The 25,122-nt window shown below is 48.1% G+C and overlaps 1 protein-coding gene and 1 long non-coding RNA gene across 4 annotated transcripts in view; one reads left to right on the forward strand and one right to left on the reverse strand.

The window, feature by feature from the left end:
* The window catches only part of Agpat4 (1-acylglycerol-3-phosphate O-acyltransferase 4), a 94,116-nt gene that overhangs the window by 20,132 nt on the left and 48,862 nt on the right, over positions 1-25,122 (reverse strand). Inside the window, exon 1 of one of the 3 annotated variants that reach the window (XM_040758269.1) lies at positions 15,987-16,004. The exons of the other annotated variants lie outside the window; for them this stretch is intronic. The gene's annotated coding sequence lies outside the window, so the exon portion shown is untranslated. Of the gene's footprint in view, positions 1-15,986; positions 16,005-25,122 lie in introns of those variants that run through there. 3 annotated transcript variants of the gene reach the window in all.
* On the forward strand, positions 9,765-11,906 carry LOC121144481. Its single transcript, XR_005881852.1, has 2 exons — positions 9,765-9,907; positions 11,793-11,906. It is a non-coding gene; the product is annotated as an uncharacterized LOC121144481 (long non-coding RNA).

Below are 25,122 nucleotides of genomic sequence, written 5' to 3' on the forward strand. Positions count from 1 at the left end.
CTTCAGACAGATTCTGGCATGATGGAACTTGAGCAACGATTGCTCAGGTCAAATGGAGACATCCATGCACTAGACAGTGGAGAAGACCCTAATTTGGGGTCGAGGGCATGTTTGTGTTTTCTTGTAGGAAAAGAATAAAGCTTCGGCAGCTGTCAGACCAATTAGTGAGATGCATGGAGCAGAGAAAAACTGGACCTGAGACCATGGGAGCCTACCTAAGCCAGTTTGAGTGAGATCTCCTAAATCAGTGTTCCTGACCCTTGATGTCATCGAATCTACAGCCCAAGAAAGAAAGAAAACAGTCAGTTCGAGATTTCCAGTTTCTCAACAGACCTGCTGCATTAACCTTCCGGACCCGTGAGTTTTCATCCCGAAGCCAACAAAGAACTGGAAAGACTAACTGTCTGCCTTTGACACACCTTGAAACAACAGAATTCATTTTGCCAGTTTTCCCTTTAGGGGAAAAAAGGACCCATTTAAAATATTTGGACATTGATATGGACTATGAGTGGCAAAAGCCTCTTTTCAGTATTTGAACAGGACATGGTCACTTGAAATACCAGACTTGATGGTTCCTATTTCTGGAATCACGACTAGGCCAGTGTATTTTTCTGGAGAAATGCAACTTGTCCTAATGCGACAACTATTGTTCATATTTTTCGTAATGCTACATGTGTAACATCAATGATTGTACCTAATGTATCTGTGCAAGTGCACTTTCTAAATGCTTTCCTGAGCAGATCTTAAAACGATTGGAAACTTTATCAAATTGTAAATGTAAATCACATGCGGGTTACCCTTGTAACAGACGAAGGCTGGTAGAATGTTATGGCCCAGATCTGGTGATGGGTATGGTGATGGAGAGGCGCTATGTCAATGGAGGTCCTGGAAATGGTGGCAGTGGCAGTAGGCATTCTGGCTTTATGCCGAGCTCAAACGTGCCTTGTTCCAGAGACAAGAGATCCGTAACCAAGTATTGCTTAGCTTAGCCCATGGCAATCCCAATAGCCATGAAGGTTGGTTACAGATGATTTAAGGTTGGGGTATCTCCGATGACGGGCAACCTGTGGGGAAGACCCCTCCCACCTAAAACAGGGGTTCAAGGTCCCCCAAAGACGGGAAAGGGAGGGTGACCCTACTTGACCTAAGCCAGGAGTGCCTCATTTGAAAATAAAAAGGGGTGAATTGTGGGAACACCAGACCTTGAGCAGAGACCCACTTCCCCTTCTGCCTGGGAGTAGGCAGCTGTAAGACAATGTTTAGTAAAAACATGTTTACTAAAAACGATACAATAAGTTCCTGGCCACTTCCCCTTCTGCCTGGGAGTAGGCAGCTATAAGACAATGTTTAGTAAAAACCTGTTTACTAAAAATGATACAATAAGTTCCTGGGAAAGGCCTTCCCACGGAAACCGCCCTGACCTCGACCTTGTCCAGAGACTAACCGCACCTTCAAAAACCCACACACATCCACCTCTGGGGTCAGAGCAGAACCAGCCAGGGGAGAGGAGAGAGCAGAGGCTTCTCTGGTGGGAGCCTTTCTTAGGAAGTTTTTCTTGAACCTTTTTGGAGCCTGTTTAAAGTTTTCTTTATATCATTGAACGAGTCTCTGTGTTATCAATACCCGACACCCTCCGCACGTTCTCGGACACAGGCCGCGCAGCAGACGTGACACAGCATGAGATGCATGTTCTAGAAAACAACTAGCTGATACGCTTCTAAACTCCACCAAAGAACACTGTGGACCCAGCTCCTCTCCCACTCATGGCACCGGATGGCCTCAGGAATGACCAGCAACCACGGTAGAGGAAAACACAACTTTCTCCATTTCAGTGACTCAGAGTTGCCATACTGTAGGCTTCAGCGAAAGCATTACCAGATTCTTTGGAATTGTTTTCAGGCGACAATCTGTCTGTGTTCTTGGGTGATACGTTTGTTCTAGGTGGCCAGTTTCCTGAGGCTGGTGGTCTCAGGAAAAGACTGTGTGGTGGGAATAGGCCATGGGTTTGAATGTGAGTAACGACGCAGCCTCTTGAAGCGAACCTTTAGAGTGGGGGATTTGGCAGCTGGCTGCGTGCTATACGAGTTCTCCACGAAGGGGTCCCCCTTGTTTATACTGCTTAGTGGGGTACACTTTGTGTACAGGGCTCCCACACTCTACATGTTCACAAAGATGAGTGGATCTGACCTTGACTGCCCTGGAGACACCTTTCTCTTCCTGATTGGAGGCTGAACACGGAGCAGTAGGACCACCTAGAAGGCTGCACAGTCTAGTTTCTAAGCAGCAACACTGTCGACTTTCCAGAAACTAACCCCTGTGGTTCAGTCACGTCTTTATATTTTTGCCTTTGGGGTGTGGATGCCTCAGGGGGTCCTGTAAAAATGGCACGACCACTGTGGTTCCCTCATGGGAAGGCCACCTGGGAAGTGTAAAGAGAATGTCACCGATCCTGCTGACCTCCATGCTGTACCTTTGATCATTGCCAAAGGCATGCTCCTGTGACCAGAGGTTAAGTCCCTGGGTGAGGACCTGCTTATCCTTAAGACCACTAAACAGAAAAGGTAGAAGACTAAACAGACATACTGTACCATAGAGAACCATCTGTTGTCACCTCAGGTCATCCCCATGGACGGACTCTACTGAAATGACCAAGACATTTCTCCCCTGCTCAGTCTGTGAGTCTGGCATTTCAAATGACACCAACAGCCACCAAGCCCCCTTGACTGTTGATATTCAGTCTCTCTGGGCCTTTGTCCTATTTAAAGGCAGGTCAAAAGCCTGACTCTACTATAACTGTAGATGTGGGAGCCATCTGACACGTTCCCATGGGTTTGTGGGTAGGATAGAGCCCTACATTGTGGGTGAGGCCTATGGTTCCATCATAGCCAGTTAGTCCTTCCTGGAAATAGGAGTCAGGCATGGGCCGATGTCAGGTGGGTCACACACAGGTGAGACGTCATTCTAGTTCACCTTCTTCAAATCCTCAGGGCTGGCTCTTTTGAGAACTAGCGGCTAGACACTTTGTGTGAGTCATCCATTGTCCTTCCAATAAATCCCATTTGAGGAAACTGTAGGCAGAATTTCTTGATACTTCTAGCATTTAGAAGCTGCTTTTTCTGGAAAACACTGTCTCACGAGGCAACCAAACACAGGATAAAAGCGTGGCAGCAAGGCCTCCATTCTGTATCTGTCTGCCTTGTCTTAAGTCACTGGGACAGACCTGCCTAGCTCTGCAGGTAGGCCTGCCCATCATTAAAGGGGTATCCGTCTAAACGTAATGGGATGTCAGCACGAAGGGATAGAGAAGACTGACATGTCACTATCAGTGTCCACAATGTCCTGCACCATACCCACACCCAGAGTGCCTCAAGGTCTCTAGCCAGCGTCTAACCCTGCAGCCACCTTGGATTCCAGGAGCACAGAGCCTTATAGATCACTCCCTGACCCCAAGCAGGAGCCCTCATTTAATGGGAGTGGGACTGTCCCATGCAATGGGGCCTCCCTCTCCAGGTCCGCCTTGCAGAACCACCAGAAGTCTGATGGAGGTTCCTTAATCATGCAGACCTCAGGCTCCCACCCCAGTTCTTCCTCTCTAATCCCTGCAGCTCATGCTGGTACCCAAGATGGGCTGAAATGATGACGACAAGCCTTTGCCAGCCTTCCAACATCACTTCGCTTCTGCTTTCTCTGAGACAACGCTAAACTTGAGATGGTAGCGCTTCCCAGGGCTGTGCCTGGAGACTAGGACTTGGGTTACTGCACAAGGAAAGAACCCTTCCGTCGTCCATGAAGGAACCTAGGTTCCATCTCCCTCTTGGTCCTCCTCTTGGATACTGTCCTTCCCTGTCTAACAACGCTCTGGATTCTGAGGCCTGAATAACTCCATCAACAGCACTGCCCCAGGACGAGAATGCTCTGTGCTCTGCAGCAGCCCTGTCTGTGCATGACTCGACCACAGCTGCAGCCTGGTGAGCGCTTATCAAGAGCCTCCAGGCAGCCTGGGCATCCCTGGCAGCAGGCACAAGCTTTGGAGGAGACCGAAGCATCTGGACACACATTTAGCCCAGCCGGCCGCCGGTAACAGTGCCTCCATCCTCAGCCGCTCTCCCAGATGACTAGAAACGAGGCACAGACCTCGCTTTCTCAGTGGGAAGGACGGGAAAGCGCCCAGGGTCTCTCAGCAGTCAGCAGCGATTCTTGAAACGTCTGTCTTCTCATGTTTGAGTTTGCCCCATGCTGCCCACACCAGTTTTCTCTATGCTGTTCCCTGGAACAGAGGAGTGACAGCTGCCCCCTCTCAGAACAGCTGCACCTGTTATCTGGCCCTGGCCCTGGGTCCTGGCTCCTAAGTATTCTTCAGACCCCTGGAATGGTCCTTAAGTACTCGATGCTAGGAAGGGGCATGTTTACAGGAAGTGACATCATTGGAAAAAATCCCAGACTACTGATTTGGGGTGGGGTAATTGAAAAATGAAAACCTTTAACTCTGGCTGCAGATGTCTGGTCTGCCCTACGGATTTTGTTTTATGTTTGCCCTTGTGCCATTCAGCTTAAAGAAAGTAGGGTCAGGGAAGACACAAGGAGAAGGGGAAGGAGGGAAAGGAGGCGTGCGGGACGTCCCAGAAGAGCAGTTTTGTAAATGAGGGTACTGAGTCACAGGGAACGTGACGGCATAGAAGACGTGGGTATATATATACCAAGGCTTAACCTAGGAAGTACCCCTAAAGCCTGCGGCGAATCTAAAAGACACAGCCGTATAAAGGAGGAGCCGAGAGGAGGTGGGATAAGAGAGGAGGACCAGAGGGAGGAGCCACAACGTGACCTTGGGCAAACCTGTGCTCAGCTTACCTACCAATAAAGATGCAAATCTACAAACCAACGGCTTGTCATCTGCTGGCAGTCCTCAGAGCATTAAGCAGGTATCTGCCTGCCACATGGGGCTTTCCCCGCGGCACTCTCACTGATGACCACATAGTGAACCCAAGGGATAAGCGGCAGGGAAGCACGTGGACCCCGTGTCCATTCGAAGCAGCTACTTCTATTTGAGTATTCTACGAGACTGGCTGACTGCTCAAAACTGCAGAGATTATGGCGAGTTGCAATGTTGCAGATCCAGAGCCAAAGGACCTTGGCCCGTCTTTAGCTCCTTTTGATAATCATGTACTGCCCTCCTTGGGGTGTGACCATCAGTTAAAGTCCTTTGGGGACTGTAAGAATGGAGCAAGCCCTGGCCATCACTAACCCCAGCCTCAGAATGTCATCAGATAGCGTCAGAAGCCTGTAGTGGAGGTTTCCCACGTTGTAGTTTCCCATCCACCAGAAGCTTCCACTAATGCATTTTAAAGTATCTTGGTCTACGATTTTCTTGGTTCTGTTGCTATAAAAGTTTCACACAAGGGTTGGAGAGATGGCTCAGCGGTTAAGAGCACTGGCTGAGTTCAGTTCCCCAGCACCCATATGGCAGCTCACAACCATTTATGCCTTCAGTTCCTACGGATCTGATGTCCTCTTTCGGCCTCTGCAGGCACCAGGCATGCACACAGAACACATTCATACGTGCAGGCAAAACACCCTACACACACACACAGACACACACACACAGACACACACACACACACACAGAGACATATGTGTGTGTATATATATATATTTCTTGTATGTTTATCTATATTACATATAGAAAATAAATCTATATTCTTTTCATGAAACCATTACTGTATTGGCTCATGGTGTATGGAGTAACCTAAATCTGGGTTCCCAGGCTATGGTCACTCATCTTTGGCTCCAGAATAAACTGTGCGCGCGCGCGTGCGTGTGTGTGTGTGTGTGTGTGTGTGTGTGTGTGTGTGTGTGTGTGTGCTATAAATGTATATATTTGAGAATGTGCTATAAATGTATATATTTGAGATAGAGCTGTGTATTTACCTTTGTCTGTCCCTTTGGGGACAACATCACCCCATCATAAACACTTGATATATCAAGACACCTCAAGTCTTGGAAGGTTCAGGAACACCGAAAATGGCTCAATAGAGCGGTCAGAGTGGGGGATTTCAGAGTGGGAATCCATCACACACAGAGTAAGGGCCCAGCTTTCTCAGGGGCTTCCTTTCAATGGCCACCTCTTCAGTCACCGTCACCTTGCCTCAGTTTCACCGGGCAGTCCAGGCACCTGAGTGAGAAATGTGGATAGATACTCCAGAGATCCCAGGACGGGGCTGGAAATGTCGCAGACACTACTCTGCTTCCAGTTTGGTGACACAGAAATATAGTCATGAAGAAGAAATATGTATTGCTGAATTAACTAAAAATATGTTTTAAAAAATACAAGAAGAGGAGGTGCCCAGTAAATAAAGCCACACAGTATCAGGGGGACTTGGTGTCCCTGAGGGCCAAGATTTAAATGAAGCTCCTTGGAGAAATATGGGCCCCTGGGGATCCTGTGAGAGGGGCGTCAGGCTTGGCCGAGAAATGGAAAGCTGAGGGGCAGGATGCCAAGGTATGACACATGGTGGCGAGTCCCCCACTTCAGTCCTCTGGAGTTGTCTGGGGCCTCAAAAGGTAATTTAGGTGCGAGTTGAGAGGCCTGTGATTACACATAGCGCCTGCAGGTGGCGCCCCATCTCGGATGGAAGATCCCAGACTCTCCATTGCAGTACACACAGACTATGCTCACTGTGCTGGCCCCGCCCACTGTCAGGGCCCACCGGGGACAGTCATTCTGGGTACACAGCCAGGCCTCAGTCAAGCCTTTCTGTTTGCTCAGGTCCCACTAACTGAATTTGTGTTCTGATTTCAGGTTTGGGCAGGGCATGGCGCCAGTGTGGAATTTGCGAGTGGTGGTGTAGCTACTGTTTGCCTCTTCTTGACTATGGGGAGATGCAGGGGACACCTGTGTCTTTAGCACCGGGAGACAATATCCACGGTCCTGCATCAGGATCTCCCCAGCTATGTTTTGTATTTCAGAGGCTTTTGAGGAGAGGTTTCATCTCTAATCTAAATTATCATCAGTTAAAAGTTAAATTATAAAAGGACCTTATAAAATATAATTACACCTACTTATTGCACATAATTACCTATGTAATTACATGCGTATTAAAATTAGCTGAAATGAATGATTAACACACCATTCTCTCTTGAGTTGGGCCTGTGTCTACCGATGTGCGCAGTTCTGCTGGAGTCCTATCATGACGATAATGGACTAAGCCTCAGAAGCTATAAGCCACCCCAATTAAACGGTTCCTCTGTGAGAGTTGCTGTGATCATGGTGTCTCTCCACAGCAACAGAAACCCTGGTTAAGACACTGTCCATCCACAATGGCTCTCACTGTCTCTTGATAGCTTTTCCATGTAGTCTCTCTGTCTCTGAGGTTCTCACATCCTTCCACTGACTGGCTCCTTACCACAGGCTAGGCACAGTACAAACTCCTCAGCCACTGTGTGTCCCCGGCTGACACTTCCTGGGAGCGCACTGGATTCCTTGGCCCTGAAAACCAACAACCTGGCTATAGCTAAGTCATTCGGAAAGAAAAGTCAGCTAAGGAACCATACATGATGCTCACTTGTGATCTCAGAAATTGGGAGGCAAGAGGATAAAAGGTTCAAAGTTACCCCTGGCTACAGCAAGTTCAGGGTAAGCCTAGACTACACAATCTCCTTTAAATGTCATTTTAAAACCAACCAAGGAATCAGGCATGATGGTGTGCACTTGAAACCCCGGGACTCGGGCATGTGAATGGCAAGTTTGAAGGCAGCCTGGGCCAAAGAGCAAGATCTTGTAGTAGATAAAACAACAACAGAAACTGAAAGTGGTTCAGTCTTAAGGCCTTTAAAAAATAACCTAAAAACGACATCAGAAATGTCCAGGCTTTCTGAGTATGGTGGCTCACACCTGTAATCCCAGTACCTAGAAGGCTGAGGCAGGAGGATTGCCATGAATTTGAAATCAGCCTGGGCTACAGAAACTATGTCCTAAAATAACAAAAATTAATTAATCATCTTTCAATTAAAAAATGTGTGTATGAGTGTTTTGTCTGCCTGTATGTTTGTACACTGCGTATGCCTGGAACCTGTAGGGACCAGAAGACGACGATGCAAAACACAAGATCCCCCTGGAACTGCAGTTCAGAGGGTTGTAGCCACCATGTGGGTGCTGGGAATCAAACCCAGATCCTCTGGAAGAGCAGGAAATGCTCCTAACCTCTAAGTCATCTCTCCCACGTCAGTCAAGGATCATTTAAGGAATGTTACAACTAAAATTTTAAATCTATACAACAAATACCTGCTTTAAATTTTAATTTTTTCTACTTTGTTCACATTGGGATAGGATAAGACTTATTTTCAGAATACAAACTCATTACTCACAAAGAAATAGGAGTGTACACACACACACACACAGACACACACACACACAAACCAGCTTTATCAGAATTTTGAAAGGAATAAAAAGATGCTAAAGTGTACACAACTACCAAACTGATTAGGAGAGAAATGTAAGAGTGTGTGTGGCCTCCTTACATAGTTCTGAAATTGTACTGAAACATTTTTTTTAAAAACATTTCTTTCCAAGAGACATTTTTCCTTAGGCTGGGACCTTGTGATATTCAATTCTGTCCCTCTTGGAACATAGGACCTTTAATAAAGCCACTTATTGTCAGGGACCTCCGGCCATCAACCAGGTATGGCTGCCTCATAGGAAGACCCTCATAGAAAGTATGTGACTCGGGACCACCCTACTACCTGCCAAATTCCAGAAACAGACCTGCAGCTTATCTAGGGCGTAGGCTCAAACAATAGAAGGTGGAATGTGAAAGATAAAGTTAGAGTCTGCATTTATGTTACCAGAGGACCCAGGATGCCCTACCCATCCCACTAACCTTCACTCCACCAGGTTCATCGCAGCTACAGCACATCCCCCATTCCTTCTCCTCCTCCCTTCCCCTATATAAATCCCTTTGGAATGAATAAAGTTGTCGCCTTGATCAGACTCTTGTCTTGGCGTCCGTCCTTGTGTCCCCTGCCCCCCATCTTTTTCCGAGGTGTCCACCAGACCCACAATGAGTGTCCTGAGGGTCGGGACAACTTATTAAGTAGAAAGGACCAGCAAAATGGTGTAGGAGGTGCTTATCACCAAGCCTAACACGAATCCCATCCCTGGGCCCCACATGGTGGAAGGAATGAAGTCCCACAAACTGTCCTCTGACCTTCTCACATGTGTATGAGCACGGCCAAGCACACGTGTAAATAAACATAAGTATAAATGAGATACACTAAAAATTTTAACTATGGAGAAGAGGGTATAAACTGTATGTTCTCCTGTCAGACTGGGGCCCAGCGAAGTTTCCACATAGTTTTACAGCCATCCCCTCACTCACCTAGCTGGAGTCCTCCCCTCACTCACCTAGCTGGAGTCCTCCCCTCACTCACCTAGCTGGTGTCCTCCCCTAATACTAGTTGTTGTCAGTGAAATCTTCGACTCTGGTGGAAAGGTCATTTCCCATCCTCACTAAGGTCACCAGGTGAAATACAAGGCAGACAACCAACTTGTAATTTCTCATAAACTGCACATCATTTGCTCTCATAAATATGACCGTGCACTATCCAACGGAAGGCATGTTTGCCATAAATTACGAGCCACGCACCAGTGGAACCAAACACGAAAACATTATTCATTGTTTGCCTGAAATTCAAATGTGGCTGGTGCCCTGAGTTCCCATTTGTTAAGTCTGATGATCTCAGCCCTCATCTGCCCAGCAGTATCCATGGCAACCAGCCCTGCTGCGACTCAGAGATACAGCTTGGGAGGATGGGGAAGTCACCTCTCAGGGGTGAACAGTATCCAACAGGAGGAGGAGGGCCTTCTGTGGCCAACCGCACCTGGCCAGATGGATGTCCACACCTCAAATTACAGGTGAGGCTTTCCCAAAGTCACACAGGTCCGGGGAAGCAGCTGTCCCGAGCTGCTGAGATCCCTGAACCCCGCCCACAGGGGATCCAGGCCTCCGACTACGCTGGCCTCATGCGAAGGCACGATGCATGTTTACAGCACATGAATAAGTCTGAACAGTAACTCTGGACTTTAGTTTTACCCTGCCTTTTCAGAGGGCCCTGAAGAGGACGTCCCCGATGTTTAGTCTGAGCTTGCCAGTGAAGTTCTGAGTGACTGTCCAAACCCTTGTGGCCTGGCAGCCAGGGGGGGACACCAGGAGTCAGGGTGTGGACCTCATTCCATCTGGCCTTTGGTGTGGAAAACAGGCAAAATGTTCAACCTAAGGCTGTAGGATCTTGGACATACAGCACAGCCGTGACACTGGAGGAGGGGACCAAACAGCTCGGGGTGACAACCAGGGCCCAGGGAAAGGCGCTGAGGGCCTAAGGAAGGTGACGGACAGGAGCCAAGGGGACTCACAAACTGTGGGCAGGCATGGTTTACAGCTCACACGCGTAGACAAGGCGTAGGTCGCGCGGGAACACATTTCTGCCTGTCAGGGTTCGTGTTCCTCTAAAGGTGAAGAAACAGGCTCACAGTATGGGCAGCTTGCCACAGGCCACAGAAAAAGCCAAGACTTGGCGATCCCCACCCTTCTCTCACAGTGGACCCTGGTGGTGAGAGGCCATGGCGAGGGGAGTGCGCCCACCTCGCTCTCTGTGCCAGCTTCTGGGCCTCCGTGAACCCGCCCTCCTGCCTCTGGCTCCAATCCCTCCCACCCTCCGCTTGGACTCCGAGTCCTGGTGGAAAGGGCAAACCCCTTGCCTCATGGAGCCCCTGTAGATCCTTTAAAGACCTTCCTACAGAGCCTTCTTTCTCCAAGTCCTTTTACCTCCAACACTGCTAAGACTAAAATGGTTTAACGGTGACACAGACACTGCCACGGAAGCCCCTCTGAACACCAGGTTAGGCCAAGCAGGCCAACCTCCAGGCTTCTGTAGCTGGAATCACGGAAAGGGTCCAGCATAGTAGCTGCTCCCTGAAGTTCTGAGATAGGACAAAACAGATCCAGATGAGAGCTGAGACGCACACACTTGTCCCTCACCTGTCACAGCCCTAGAGATATGGACGGGATAATTAGGTTAAGAATGCAGTCAAGATTAAGTTACAGCTGTGTGACTTTTTTAGACAGACTCTTAAAACGTCAGTGATAAAGCTTCTGTCAGATGTTTCCTTCCTGTGCCAGAAGACCTCCCCCATGCTGCCGTATCAGCTAGTACTGTAACTACAGGAGAGACCTCTCACGGATGCAGAATGAACCCAAGGTCTCTGTTGCTTACATGGACTCTGTAGTCAAGGGGCTGCTTTTCCAAATGATCACGGACAAATACGCTGTTCCTTATTTTTCTGTTTTCTCCCTCCCTCCCTTCCTTCTTTGACAGGGCCTCATGTAGCCCAGACTCTCAACTCCCTACATAGCTATGGATCACCTCAGACGATGCTCGTGCTCTTAGCTATGAAATGCCTGGGGTATGTGGTACTATGGATTGAACCCAGGCCTCTACCAACTGAGCTACACTCTAGAGACTGTTAACTTTTATGGTTCCTTTAACAGTTGATTCACTGGTTAGGATCAGGGCTAGTGTGCCATGGGGGAGGGGGGTTGACTGACTGGCTTAGGTGTGTCAGGTCAAACTGCACATCTTCATTTTTCTTCACACGTCAGAGGCACAGTTGCATTGTCTGCCACTCTTTGTGAGGCAATCTATTGTCTTCTGCCTGCCTACAATTAATATCTTCTTTTGTGTTTCTGGTGTTCTGTAATTTCTCCACACTGTGTCTTAATGTGACTTTCTTTTCCCCACAGATGCCATTGAGTTCTTGAACATTTGGAGTCATACAGTCATCCGCTCTAGAAAATTCTTAGCCGTTGCCTCTTCTTTGTCTCCAGCCCCCATTAAACAGACCAACTCCTTCCTCATACTTTGATTTTTTTCACCTCTGTGTTTGTCAAATTCTGTACATTTCTTTGATTCATCTTCTAGTCCACCAATATTGGTTTCATGTGTGCAAACTGACAGTAAACCTATACACTGAATTTCTTTTATTTAGTACTTTTTATTTACTTATTTTATTTAGGGTTTTGTGGCTCATTAAAACAAACATTCAAAATGCAGAGGATAATTACACACATACACCACACCACACACACACACACCTACCTTCCTAGGAGCCAGTGAGATGACTCAGAAGGCAATAGTGCTTGAACAAGATTGACAACCTTTTGATCCTAGAAACCATGTTTTAAATAAATACATAGCCAAATGCAGTGGTGTGATCTGAAACCCCAGCACTGCTGGAGAGAGATTGTAGGCAGAGGCTGGAGAATTGTCTAAAAGCTCACAGGCCAACTAGCCTGGAGTACAAAGCATAGTGGGAAAATGGGAGCCCCTGCCTCAGCAGGTGGAAAGGGATAATGGACTTCCGAAAGTTGCCCTCTGACCTCTATGCACTAGTGCGCACACACACATGCACACTTTTATGTGGCGTTATAGCTACTCAGGGTCTTGTTTTGTATAGTTGGTATCTCCCATTTGACCATTGGCAGGCTCTAGCTCCTATGTCTGTGCTGAATGGATGGCACTGGAAACCCAGATGCCCACACTGCTGCATGTTCTCAAACGCGCTTTGGGTGTAGTGCGTTAAGTCTCCAGGTTCCCAGACTCCCTGGAATTTCCACCTGAATGTCCTTTCTATCTTGTCTAATTCTTTTAAAAAGAATTTTAAATGTATGGTACCCAGTTTTCAAGTTGTTTATAGATGAAGGGGAAAATACCCTACGGCGTCACACTTTTGGAAACGAGTCTGCCCCACTTGACAGAAGGTAAGGTTTCTGAGTCTTGACTCCCCACGCAAAAGGCTTTGCTGCCACTGTCCACAGTTGTCCCAGTATGGCAGCTGCAGCCATGTGACTGCCAAGCATTTGAAATGCGATCAGCCCAGACAGGTAAGATACAAAAACAGGGAGCTGGAGAGATGGCTCAGGGGTCTTCCAGAGGACCCGGGTTTGGTTCCCAGCACCCACATGGAGGCTCACAACCATATCTAACTCCATCTCCAGGAGGTCTGACCTCCTGGAATCTGAGCTGCTGACCGCCACAGACACCAGGCACACACGTGGTACAGATACAGACACACGGGCAAAATGCTCACATGGTATAAACATGATAACTAACAAAAAGACACGGCTCTAAAGTTCACAGAGACTTTGTGAGCTGTGGCTGGCCCCTTTGTCAGCCTGGTTTTGCCATTCCTCTCTCTCTCTCCCCCTCCCTTTCTGCCCCTCACATGTGTAAGTGCGCATGCTCACCCCTGCGGTACTCTTGTATGTTCACATGCATGCACCCCTGCGCTACTCTTGTATGTTCACAAGCATGCTATCCTGGTACACTTGTATGTTCACAAGCATGCACCCCTGTGGTACACTTGTATGTTCACAAGCACGCACCCCTGGTACACTTGTATGTTCACAAGCATGCGCCCCTGGTACATTTGTATGTTCACAAGCATGCACCCCTGCGGTACTCTTGTATGTTCACAAGCATGCACCCCTGCGCTACTCTTGTATGTTCACAAGCGTGCATTCCTGGTACACTTGTATGTTCACAAGCATGCACCCCTGTGGTACACTTGTATGTTCACAAGCATGCACCCCTGTGGTACGCTTGTATGTTCACAAGCACGCACCCCTGGTACACTTGTATGTTCACAAGCATGCACCCCTGGTACATTTGTATGTTCACATGCAGGCACCCCTGTGGTACTCTTGTATGTTCACAAGCACGCACCCCCAAGGTACTCTTGTATGTTCACAAGCACACTTCCTCCCTAGAACAGTTACTTAAGGAAAGAAACTTGCTTTACTCATTTCTGTCACCAGACTTGGACCTGGACATTTATGACATGAATGGAGGTCATATTCCCTTAGGTCAATAAGCGTGACCTTTAGAGAGAACAGCCTCTCTTAGCCAGGACTTCTCATGGCAGAACCTTTCTCCAGCAAACCCTGGCATCCTGGGCTCTTTCTCAGAGTGACTGGTCTCTCCGGGGAGATGAAACAGACATTTTGGATTTGGTTACGTCATTCTGCATATGTGCATCCCACTGCCCCCATGATCTTCCCTCCTTGGCCTCCAAGGGCTGCCCTGGGCCATCTGCCTCGCTGGGGTCTGGTCAACACAGCACTTGCAGCAAAGGGGAGATATTTTCCCTACTTCCTGATGCACTTTTGCTCGTTTTGTTTGTTTGTTTGTTTGTTTGTTTGTTTTGTTTTTCTTTTCCAATTCCCTAACAAAGGGAACTGCTTCTGGGAGTCTCTGAAAGCCTTCACCATCACCTAGGTCAACACCAATCATGCTGTTTGTCTAAAAGAACATTATATAACTTAGCTTAACCCTATGAGAAGCTTTCAAGGTAAGAAAGTGGCTTCCATCTTCAGGGCTAGTCTAACTCGCAAGCGTCCCGAAAGAGACAACTGGACAGGAAAGCACGCTGGACTCCAAACTCCTAAGCAAACAACCACTGGTGCTGAGCTACGCAAACTATCTGGAAACACAGTGGCCCTGTGATTGGGAGAAGCTGTGTCCTGTAGGGCAGAGGGGCCATGCAGGGGCTGAAAGGATCTCGTGAAGTGCAGTCACCTGATTGAACCCTTGAGCAGGCATGTTTGTGATGTGTGCAGGGAAAGCAGACATGAAACTCACTGAGTGGCCCGAGAAAGAAGCCTGAGGGCGTGGACAGTACAGGCTGAGCAGGGCGTTGGCAACCTCAGCCACCCTGGGAGGAGACATTCCAGGAGGGAACCACTGCAGGAAAGCTCTCGGATCCCGCCTAGAAACAAGACCTGAAAGGAGGACCCACAAACTATGTCCCGTCCCCGACTGGCTGGCCTTAGGGTGGCAGGTCAACCCTGCAGCCTCGCAGGGTCAAGCAAGACTCTGGTTTCAAGGCTCATCTGTTTCCTAAGTATAGCGATGCTGCTGGTGCTCGCCTCACCCTTCTGTGGTCACCTGGCAGCTTCTCACAAAGTTGTACGAGTGACAGTCGCTGCACTTGACATTCAAGAACCTACAAAGGGTTGGACTTTGGGAACCAACATAATTTAAGGCGCCTGATATCACGACTGAAAACGGAAAGCTCACTTTGACGCCTCCCTTGAATGGTTTAGCCTGTTCACTCTTACAAAGTTCTAGCCAGGAGGAAAAGAGGTGGTGGGTTCAATCGGCTGCAAATTACTCACTCTGCCCTGTGTTCTGGCACCACCATCTTACTATTTACGACACCTCTAAGTTGTTACTGAACTGCATGCTGCCTCAGTTTCCCCATCTGCCACGGGAGGAGTGCCTAAGACATTTTCTGCCTTTTTCTAAATCCAAGTGTGTAAATGGTAAGCTGGGGACTGGCCTTGTGTATTCTTTTTAAAATGAATGCAAGAGTATAGCTTAGAAGGAAAAGCAACTTGCTTATATTACCTAGGATTCCAAATTTGAACACTCTGTAGAAGACCCTCAAAATAGCATGCACCAGAATTGCCAATAATATAGACTCCTCTGAACCCTAAGAGAAACCCATGTCGTGTGTGCCTTTGAGAAAGATGTTCTCCATCAATTCTAAGCATCTGTCACCGGCCTGTTACGTCAGCAAACATCTGCGTGAAATAGGCTTGCCTAACGACACAGGTTTTCAAAGAATTCCAGTTTTCTAACTACAGAGAAACAACTGGCCTCTTGGTCTTTCCTATATAAACGACACGCCGCGACCCTTCGTCTGGCTCCCAGAGACAGACAGGAGCTGCGGCCTGGCACCAGGAGCATATTCAGCAAGCACGTGCCCTTACCTTGCTAGCATCCCTCAGAGTCACACCCAGGCCTCCTCTGTATGGACCACGGTTCTTTCTCTCTGGCCAAAGCACAGGCCAGTGTGGTCAACAGTCAGGTTAAAAGCCACAAGTAGACACCTTGCCATGGCCCATGGCTCGTACGGTGGCAGCGGAATGACCTACCTGGCTGGGCTACAGCGCTAACGTGGGCGCTGCTACACAGGGGCCAGCTTGTGGTTCTGTCCTCACCATGTACACCAATAAACACACGACAGCGACCCTTTAAAAGCCTGGCCTATGGAGAGCAGCCCGCACTGGCGGCAGCCTGAGAGCTAGGGAATGAGGGCCACGCCCATTGTGCCAGCTGGAGAAATTGTCCAGGCTGCATCCCTACCCCCTCCCACCAGCGTGCTAACTTTGTATAAAGACCTTATGTTCTTTGGACTCCTGGAACAATTGCTAGCTTGCACTTTAGAAGTTTCCTTCAGTCTGACCAGAACTACAGGAAGGATGCCGGGGTGAATTTCTAGAGAAGCAGACAGACTCGGCATGAGGATGAATGGGTCTACCGGGGATGGAGGAGAGATGGAAGGACAGAAGACAGATGGGAAAACTTAAAGTCCACTCCAGCCCTTCCAGGAAGGCGAGAGAAGCCAAGTAAGTGCTCCTTCAGCCAGAAGCATGGAAGAGCAGAGAGTGCCGATGCTGGCACTGAATGCATTCACCGAGTATTATTAATGCTTTAGGTTGAGCTCTATGTGCCAAACAACCCTACGGCAAGGGGTTTACAAGCCAAAAAATAATGGAGTAGGCTGTCTAGACTCAGTTATCTCTTAATATACAATTTTATCTTCACATCTCTGTGCTAAGACCCTAATTATCGGTGAGAAGTTTGGCCCAGTGTCTAACAGATCTGGCCTGGACCCAGGAGGAAACAAGTGTGCGGATGGTGTGGACCACAGGTATGGTTCCTTCACCTGCTCCAGGCAATGGACCAGGTACACATCCGTTTAGATCCAATGAGGATCCAGGTGTTCCTGAAGCAATCTGGCACATGACCCATTTGGCACGTGACCATCAGGCAGCACCAGCCTCTTGGGTTATGTTCCCCCCCCCTCTGGCTTTTATGATGCTAAGGAATTGAACCCACAGCTTCGTATGTTCTAGACAAGTGCTCTACTGCTGTACCATACCCCTAGATCCCATCATTCCTGATTGTCCAAACTCACAAGCACAGAAGAACTGGTCCCTGCTGCGGTATAGGTTACAAGGGACACCAAAAGAACACGTCTATGCCTGGGAGGCTGGTTGGTGACTACACAGCCAGTAGGGCTGAACCCAGACTGAGCTGAGAGATCTCTCCATCAGCAGCAGTCGCTGGAAGCTCCAAGCTTCCGGCCACTCAGACAGCAGCTAGCCAAGAAGCCATCATAATCAAACTGTGTGACAAGGAAATCTCCCATTGATCTGTGCTGGCTCCCCTGGGGCACTGATGGTTCAGGTCCCCTCTGGAGAAAATGTGCTGAGGGGTGGGGCTGAGGGTGGGGGGCACTGAGGCTCAGCCAGGCACATTCCATTATGTACCTGATCGGATAAGGCAAAGGTTAAGAAGTCTTTAATGACAATTCATAATTTTCCCTGCGACTGGATTAATGAGCACTGTGGTCCCCAGGGAGATGTTGGAATATCTGAAGAAAAGGAAATTACAGGGGCCGATTGACTTTTTTTTTAAATCTTACTTTTATTCAAATAGCGCTTCGGGTTAAAAATAGAATGCAGAAGAGAGAGTCATTTATAAAAACCAGGAGAAATGTTGGGTTTTCTGCCTCTTATTAGTCACTTCTGGCTGCAAGGCTGTCATCTCGATTCCCCTAGCAGGAACTTCCTGGGAGGTACCTAAAACTCCACCCTCAGAGAGGGGGCTTTTCAAACCTGTAGACATGGACTGTGCTAGTGTGCAGAGCTTTAGGTCAGGGTCAACTGCATCTGTGTGGGTGTATACAGACGTGCATATATATGTGTGTATTCAGGAGCATGTGTGTGCACATGCAGTGCAGGTCAGAGGTCAACCACAGGTGTCATTCCTCATGACATAATCCTCCTTATTTTTTGAGACATGATCTCTCACTGGAACCTGGGGTTTGCTGTGAAAGTTTTTCTAGCTGCCCAGCAAGCCTTGGGGACCCACCTGTCTCTACCTCCCCAGTGATGCATTTCAATCACGTGACATCTAGGGATCAAACTTAGACCCGAACAGTTGACCAACTAACTCATCTTCCACAGATGACTCTGCGTTTTTTTTAAAGCAGTTGCAGGGTGACGCCCAGACTGATTCGAGAGAGAGACAGACACACACAGTGACAGAGACACAGAGAGAGAGACAGAGACACACAGAGACAGAGACACAACAGAGAGACACAGAGAGGGGGGGAGGGTCACTGTGTCCCAAAGGTCAGAATGAGACCTCATCAATTAATGACTCCAGTCATTCTCCAACCTGACCAGGCGAGGCCCCATTGAATGGACAATGATCTAGGTTTGGGCCATAATTCCCTGACAATTCTCTTCCTATTCCTGATGTTCTCACGGTCTGATGCTCTCATGTGCACACCTTGAATGGACACATTCCTCCATGCTGTGATACCCAGCTGAACACACTGGCTGCCGAGCATAAGGGCTCAGAGCAACAGTGAACACGGATTCCCTCTGACGGTCAAGATGTCAGACTGGCATGGCTCAGCACTGGGTTTCTGACAAGGATGGGCAAAGATGTCAGCTAGGGTTACTGGGACCAATAAGCGATGTCCAACCACGAGCTGTAGATATTAATGTCTCCTCCTCTCAAGGCCTCTCTGAAGGTCGCTTGAATGTGAAGGGTCTTGGTAGCTGGCTTCCTCAAGAGTGAAAGAGAGAGGGGCTGGAGACACGGCTCAGAGGTTAGCAGCACTTGTTGCTCTCCAGAGGGTTCAGGTTCCAGCACCCACATGGTGGCTCAGAATGTCTGTAACTCCAGTTCCAGGGGATATAATGTCCCCTCCTGCCATATGGGCAATCGGCATACACATGGCACACATATATACATGCAGACAATTGTACACATAAAGTATTGTACACATAAAGGAGATAGGGAGGAGACACGCACACACACGGAGAGAGAGAGAGAGAGAGAGAGAGAGAGAGAGAGAGAGAGAGAGAGAGAGAGAGAGAGAGAGAGGCTATGCTTTAATGGCTTTCCTTTAGAACTCATCATCATTCATGCCTCTTAATTTAATAGAAGAGTCTAAATCCTCCCTACATCCAATAGGGGTTAGGTTTTATTTGTTACAAGAAAAACCATCAAAGATATTTTTTAAGTGACCATCCTCAATAGATTATACTTCTAAAAATGATGGTAACAGTATTGTGGATCCCCCTATGCTCTTATAGAACACAGCCATTCACCCATCAAGAGATGGACTTGATCTGGGAGGACAATTAACTTGCCTGTGACCAGGAGAAGTAGTGGAAGCTATACATAGCTGGGGGGGGTAACACATGTGTAGCAAGCATGGAACCCAGAGGTAGGCATCCAGGATCTTCAGCTTTTACCTCAGTTTGAACAGTGTCTCTCCATGAACTTAGACCGGGGGATCAAGAGCCCCTGGGATGCACTTGTCTCTGTCCCAGTGCTGGTTTTATAGACTCATGCTACGGTGCCTGCATTTAACATGGGTGTTTTGGGTACCTGGACTTGGCTCCTCATGCTTAGGCAGCCAACACTTGACATGCTGAACTATGTCCCTAGCCCCTGATGGTCGACTTTCAAGGACAGGCCATAAAAAGTAGCAGTCCTCTGTCCTCTGAAGGAAGACACCCACTTTCAAAGCCTGGGACAACCAGATTAAGAGGCTCACCACATTGATGATGCCTCATGGATAAATAGCTCTTTTAAGAGCCTGGGTGAGGCCCCAGAAGGCGGCTGACATCAGCTGCCAGGCCTGTGAATAAAGGCATCACTCTTGATTCCTGCTCCACAGCTCAAGAATCTCCCAGTGACCACCAGACATCCCGGGGCAGACCCTAGCTGTGCCCCGTGGGCCCCACTCTCATCCCAGGCTCAGAGAATCCGAGGGCAGAATGAATGAATGCTTGCTTTCACTGCCCAGGTGCAGGGATAATTTGTTACACAGCAGTTAGTAACCTGAACGCATTCTCCACTGTCTATCCACGCCTTTGCCTGCTCTTTCTCTAAACGCACATTTTAGACTATTGGATAATGACTCTTCGGGACGGTCTGCAGCGCTTGGCCCAATGTATGAAAGCCAGCGGATAATACAGGGCCTTGCATGTGATACGTGCCCAACATGTTTGTTGAACGAATAATAACTGCATCAGGGTTGGTGGGATCTGGCTGGGTGAGTTCTCTCTGGCTGAAGTTCCTGAGGTCCCCGAGTTTGCAGCCCTGTAGTAGAGTTACTGCTGACCACTGGCAGCACCCATCTTCCCCACTCTGTGAAGAGCTGTTCGATTTCACCCTAACCCTCTTCAGACCTTCTAAATTCAAAAGGAAAACATTTAGCAGGGATGCTGCTGCAGCAGAAGCACTTGCATAGCATTAGCATAAACAAATAGTCACAGGGATCAGAAGAGTGGCTGTGACCTCCAGCCAAAGACACTTACGATTAATGCCGATTCTAGATTGTTAAAACAGCGGCCTCTTGAGTGGACTTGACCTTCTCAAGTCTAAACACACAGTCGGGAATGTGTTTAAAAAAACCTTAACTTACATTCAGATGAGTGCAATACATCCGAATCTTCGCATTAGTAAACACTTAGGAGTTTATGTGTCCACTCATCTCTTCGGCTTATCTTTCCATATAGATGTAGTATATATGCCCAACATGTCTGTTTTGATGACATGGTCCTAGAGTGGGCCTGGATAAAAATTCCTCAGTTAACTTTCAAGATGCCTTTACTCTCCATCAGTGGGCTTTCAAAATGCTTCTCGGTTGACTCAGTCACTGACTTGTTATTTTGTTGGGTTTAATAATATTCCAATTAACATTCATACCGCTTAGCATATAACCAGTTCCTCCTCTGAAGGTAAATAAAGAATTCAGTTCCTACTTAACCCCCACTGAAGCCTGACATCTGTCCTTCAGCTGAGGACAATTAACTAAAAAAAGCTCTCTTTCTCATTATCCCATTATCTCATTGATTAAGTTTAACCGCCCTGAAACTGTACAGATGCTAATTAAATCTTAAAAAGAAAAACAAAGTGTCAATCAAGGCTAATCTACAGTTGTTTGCCATTAGAAGCAGTACAGAATTTAAACGCCCTGGTGCCTGGTGTGGAGGAACCACACTCTGGTGAGTCCATGAGAGGCAGAAAGTGTGTCTCACACAGGAACGTTCGTGATGGCCATTATTGATGGTCAGCTTGACAAGACACAGAATTGCCTGGGAGATAAACCTCTGGGCATGCCTGTGAGGCAGCTTCTGGGTGAGGTTAACTAGAGGGAAAAGACTCAACCTAAGTGTGGGCAGCACCATGGCATGGGCTGGCATGCTCAACTCAACAGCAGACAGGAAGTGAGCTGAGTGAGCTCCAGCATTCATCCCTCTCACTGCTGCCTGTGGATGCAATGGGACGAGCGGCCATGACTTCTCCACCGTGATGCGATGCACCCTGGAACCGAGAGCCAACAGAACCCTTCCCTGCCTTCGGCTGCGTGTGTCAGGGACTTCCTTACAGCAAGAATGCGACAGGCGCCGGGGAGAGCAAAGCTTGGACCCACTGACTGTTTTGGAATTATTTCTAGGTCAGCCTCAGGATAATTCCAGTTGTGGTTTAAAAAAGCAAGGTGATTGCATTAAACAAAGCAAGCCTGGTATGAACAACTTGGTGGTACTATTGGTTAAACAGCCTTCAAAACCTCATACAAACAGGGCCTTACGGTCACTGTTAGTGACAGAGCAAAGGAAGTAGACCTCCCCTCTGTGCCACTCCTGAGGGAAGCTTGAGAGGCATAGCAATGCTGGCTTGGCTGGAAACAGGACCCAGAGCCCAGTGGGCAAAACTGATTCCAAACCCATGCTCTGTACCTTTGTGCCTACACCCGGGCTCTCCTGGTTACTCCATAGCAGGTGCTAGGATGTGGGCCCTGCGGAGCATTCGCCCTGTGCCAAGCTTGACAGAGAAGTCAGCCCTGGAGCCCAGAGTGAGAATGCGCCCAGACCATGGAAGGGGCAGCCACACGGTTCCTTCCAGTGCCCGTGTTGATACTGAGCTTAGAATATGCTCTCCCTGGGTCAAACCTGAGCAGTACCACACAGCTCAGCCAGCAAGCCTTGGGAGCCAAGGAAGTTATTATTTGACAAAGGACCCAGCAAAAACAACTTGAGCAAGGAGGGGTTTCTTTCGGCTCACAGTTCTAGGCTGTCATCCATGAGGGTGGGGAGACTCGTGGCATCGGAATCACTGCACCCATAGTTAAAGAAGTGGTTATTTAGGCTCAGCTCGCTGTCTCCAACTTATGCAGTCCAGGACCCTAGCCCACATTTGGGATGTGTTTTCTCATCTTAGTTAATCAAGACAATCCCCTATAGGCATGCACAGTAAGTAGCTACCCTAACCCAGGCAGTCCCCAAGCTAACCTAACCCAGGCAGTCCCCAAGTTAACCTAACCCAGGCAGTCCCCAAGCTAACCTAACCCAGGCAGTCCCCAAGCTAACCTAACCCAGGCAGTCCCCAAGCTAACCTAACCCAGGCAGTCCCCAAGCTAACCTAACCCAGGCAGTCCCCAAGCTAACCTAACCCAGGCAGTCCCCAAGCTAACCTAACCCAGGCAGTCCCAAAGCTAACCTAACCCAGGTGTGCCAGAGGTTCGTCTCCTGGGTGATTTTAGACTCTGTCAAGTTGGGAGCCAATATTAACCATCACAAGCAGGAAGAGCAACACCCCCCTGGGATACACAGCCAATGCCAAGTCCATCTCCAGGTACAGTTTCAAATGCAGTGCTCGTCTCTTCTCAGAACAGCCCAACTATTGGAGGGATGGCCAGACGAATTCCTAGTTGTAGAACTTGGGATGCAGCTTAGTAGACTGCCGGCCAAGCCTGTGGAGGAGCTGACTGGATTTGCTCCAAAGCACTAACAAGAAAAGCACACCTTTAAGAAGCAATGAAACTTTTAGGAAAAGGAGATGATAAAAATAAAAGCCAGCAGACATCACAGAATGTCCGACCAACAGATCCTAAGAGCTGAAACATCCAACTGAAGGGAAATTGATTCCAAGAAATCAATTAAAGGGAAAAGGCCGTTGGACGCGGTGAAGAAAATGACAGGTTGTCGAGATGGCAGATAGAGGAGCTTGCCACCAAGTCTAGAGACCCCAGTTCCAGCCCTAGTACCCGTAAAGCAGACAGAGAAGTGACTCCAGTTGCCTTCTGACCTCTATGTATACACCACAGCATGAAAACACACACACACACACACACCTCTCTCTCAAAAAAATTTTAACTAAAGTTGAAAAATCACAATAATAATAATAATACCAGCCTAGGTGCTAACATAAACTTACTCCAAATCGACTCCTTTATCTTCAATCATTTCTTGTTAAATATAACTCTAAGAAGCTGGTGGACTATACACACAGTTGTTAGACAACATTTGCAGGGGTCAACTTGAGACAAAATATAATGAGTCACATGACTACCCCATCTCCCTAGGTTTAAATTCATTTAAAAACAACAGCGTACAAAACATGTTTGCAATGAGTTCCTTAGTTAAAAATAAAAAAAAAAATAGCTATCATTTGCCACTTAGTTTTCAAGGCCTAATTATCAGTCCAGACATATGTTCATTACCACAGATGCAAAAACTAAAATAAAATTAAGAAAAAGAAATGGAAAAGTAAATGTAGTCAAAAGTAAGCCAAATAAGTAAATAATACTTTTAAATAATACTTTTCCAAAAAATGACATAAGGCACAATAAAACGTAGTTTGCGCTTCAGTCATTCATAACTTGTAACTGTTGAAGCAGAAGACAGGATGGAATGTGCAGCCAGCCACCAGGAAAGGATTGCTCATGGTAGGATGGAGTGATGCCGTCAGCGCCACCTCTGGGGCATCTGAGAACGGGATGGGCCCACCCTCCAGGGAATCCCCAGACCATACGTGGCCTCCCATGAATCAGGAGGAAATGACTCACACCCAACAGAAAATAGAAATGTAACCCCAATAGGGAAAGCTGGACTTCCACCCAGTGTCAGAGAGAGATGCCTCCCTGGTCCTTGGATGAGACGCACTCTTTATCCAAGTAGAACACGTGGAAGGGGCTCCCTCCTGCCAGGACCCTCTGAGAGGAGCTGCACAAGCAGAAGCTCAGAGATTTAGCCAGTCCTGGGCACACGCCCTTGTGATCTCGGCATTCTTTTGAGTTGTGCTGGCCCTAAAAAGACAGAAGAGGAGGAAAAGAAACCCAAAGACTGCCCTGTGCCCCCCACCCACCCACCCAGGTCTGCTTCCTTTTCTGCTGGCATGACGTCACAGTCTCTGACAGCTCGCGATGCCATGTGGACCACAGCCCTAGGGAAGAGGGTTTGGGTACCACTCATTAAAGAGGAACGACCCCAGCCCGGGGAAAGGCTTCACCAACGCAACTGCAATTCCATTCACAGTTCTAACAAAGGGGTGGGGGCTGAGGTTATTGGTTTCCTTTCATAGTAAGCTCCATCTGCCTCCCAGCTAGGGCTCACAGAGGACCTGAAACCTACAGAAGCAAGATTAAAAGCTCAGGACTGGAAGGAGTTAGAGCCGAGCAGGGCAAGCCACAGACAGTGAGCTCAGCCAAGTCTATTTTGGCTGCTTAAATCAGCAAGACTCCTTATCTGAGCCTATAGAGCTAGGAGTTCCTCGACTACACGGCAGCGGTTCTCGACCTGTGGGTGGTGACCCCTTGAGCCACGTATCAGATATGCTGCATGCAGGTATTACATCCATTACAATCCGTAACAGTAGCGAAATTATTCCCATAAAGTAGCAACGAAGATAATTTTATAGTTGGGGGTGACCATACGTGAGGAACTCTATCAAAGGGTTGCAGCATTAGGAAAGTTGAGAGCCACTGAGCTACAGGAAGATTGGAGGTCACCTCTTGGGGTTTCTCCAACAGGGATACAAGCCCAAAGCATGTCCTCATTTGTCTGCCCTTCTCCAGGAATAGAATGTGGATTGAGCAGACCTTGAACAAATGTTTGCTGAATGAATGAATGAATGACACATGTAAAGCACACACACACACCACACACACACCACACACACACCGCACACACACCG

The sequence above is a fragment of the Mesocricetus auratus genome, unplaced genomic scaffold (assembly GCF_017639785.1).
Source record: "Mesocricetus auratus isolate SY011 unplaced genomic scaffold, BCM_Maur_2.0 Super-Scaffold_100018, whole genome shotgun sequence".
NCBI classification, from domain to species: domain Eukaryota; kingdom Metazoa; phylum Chordata; class Mammalia; order Rodentia; family Cricetidae; genus Mesocricetus; species Mesocricetus auratus.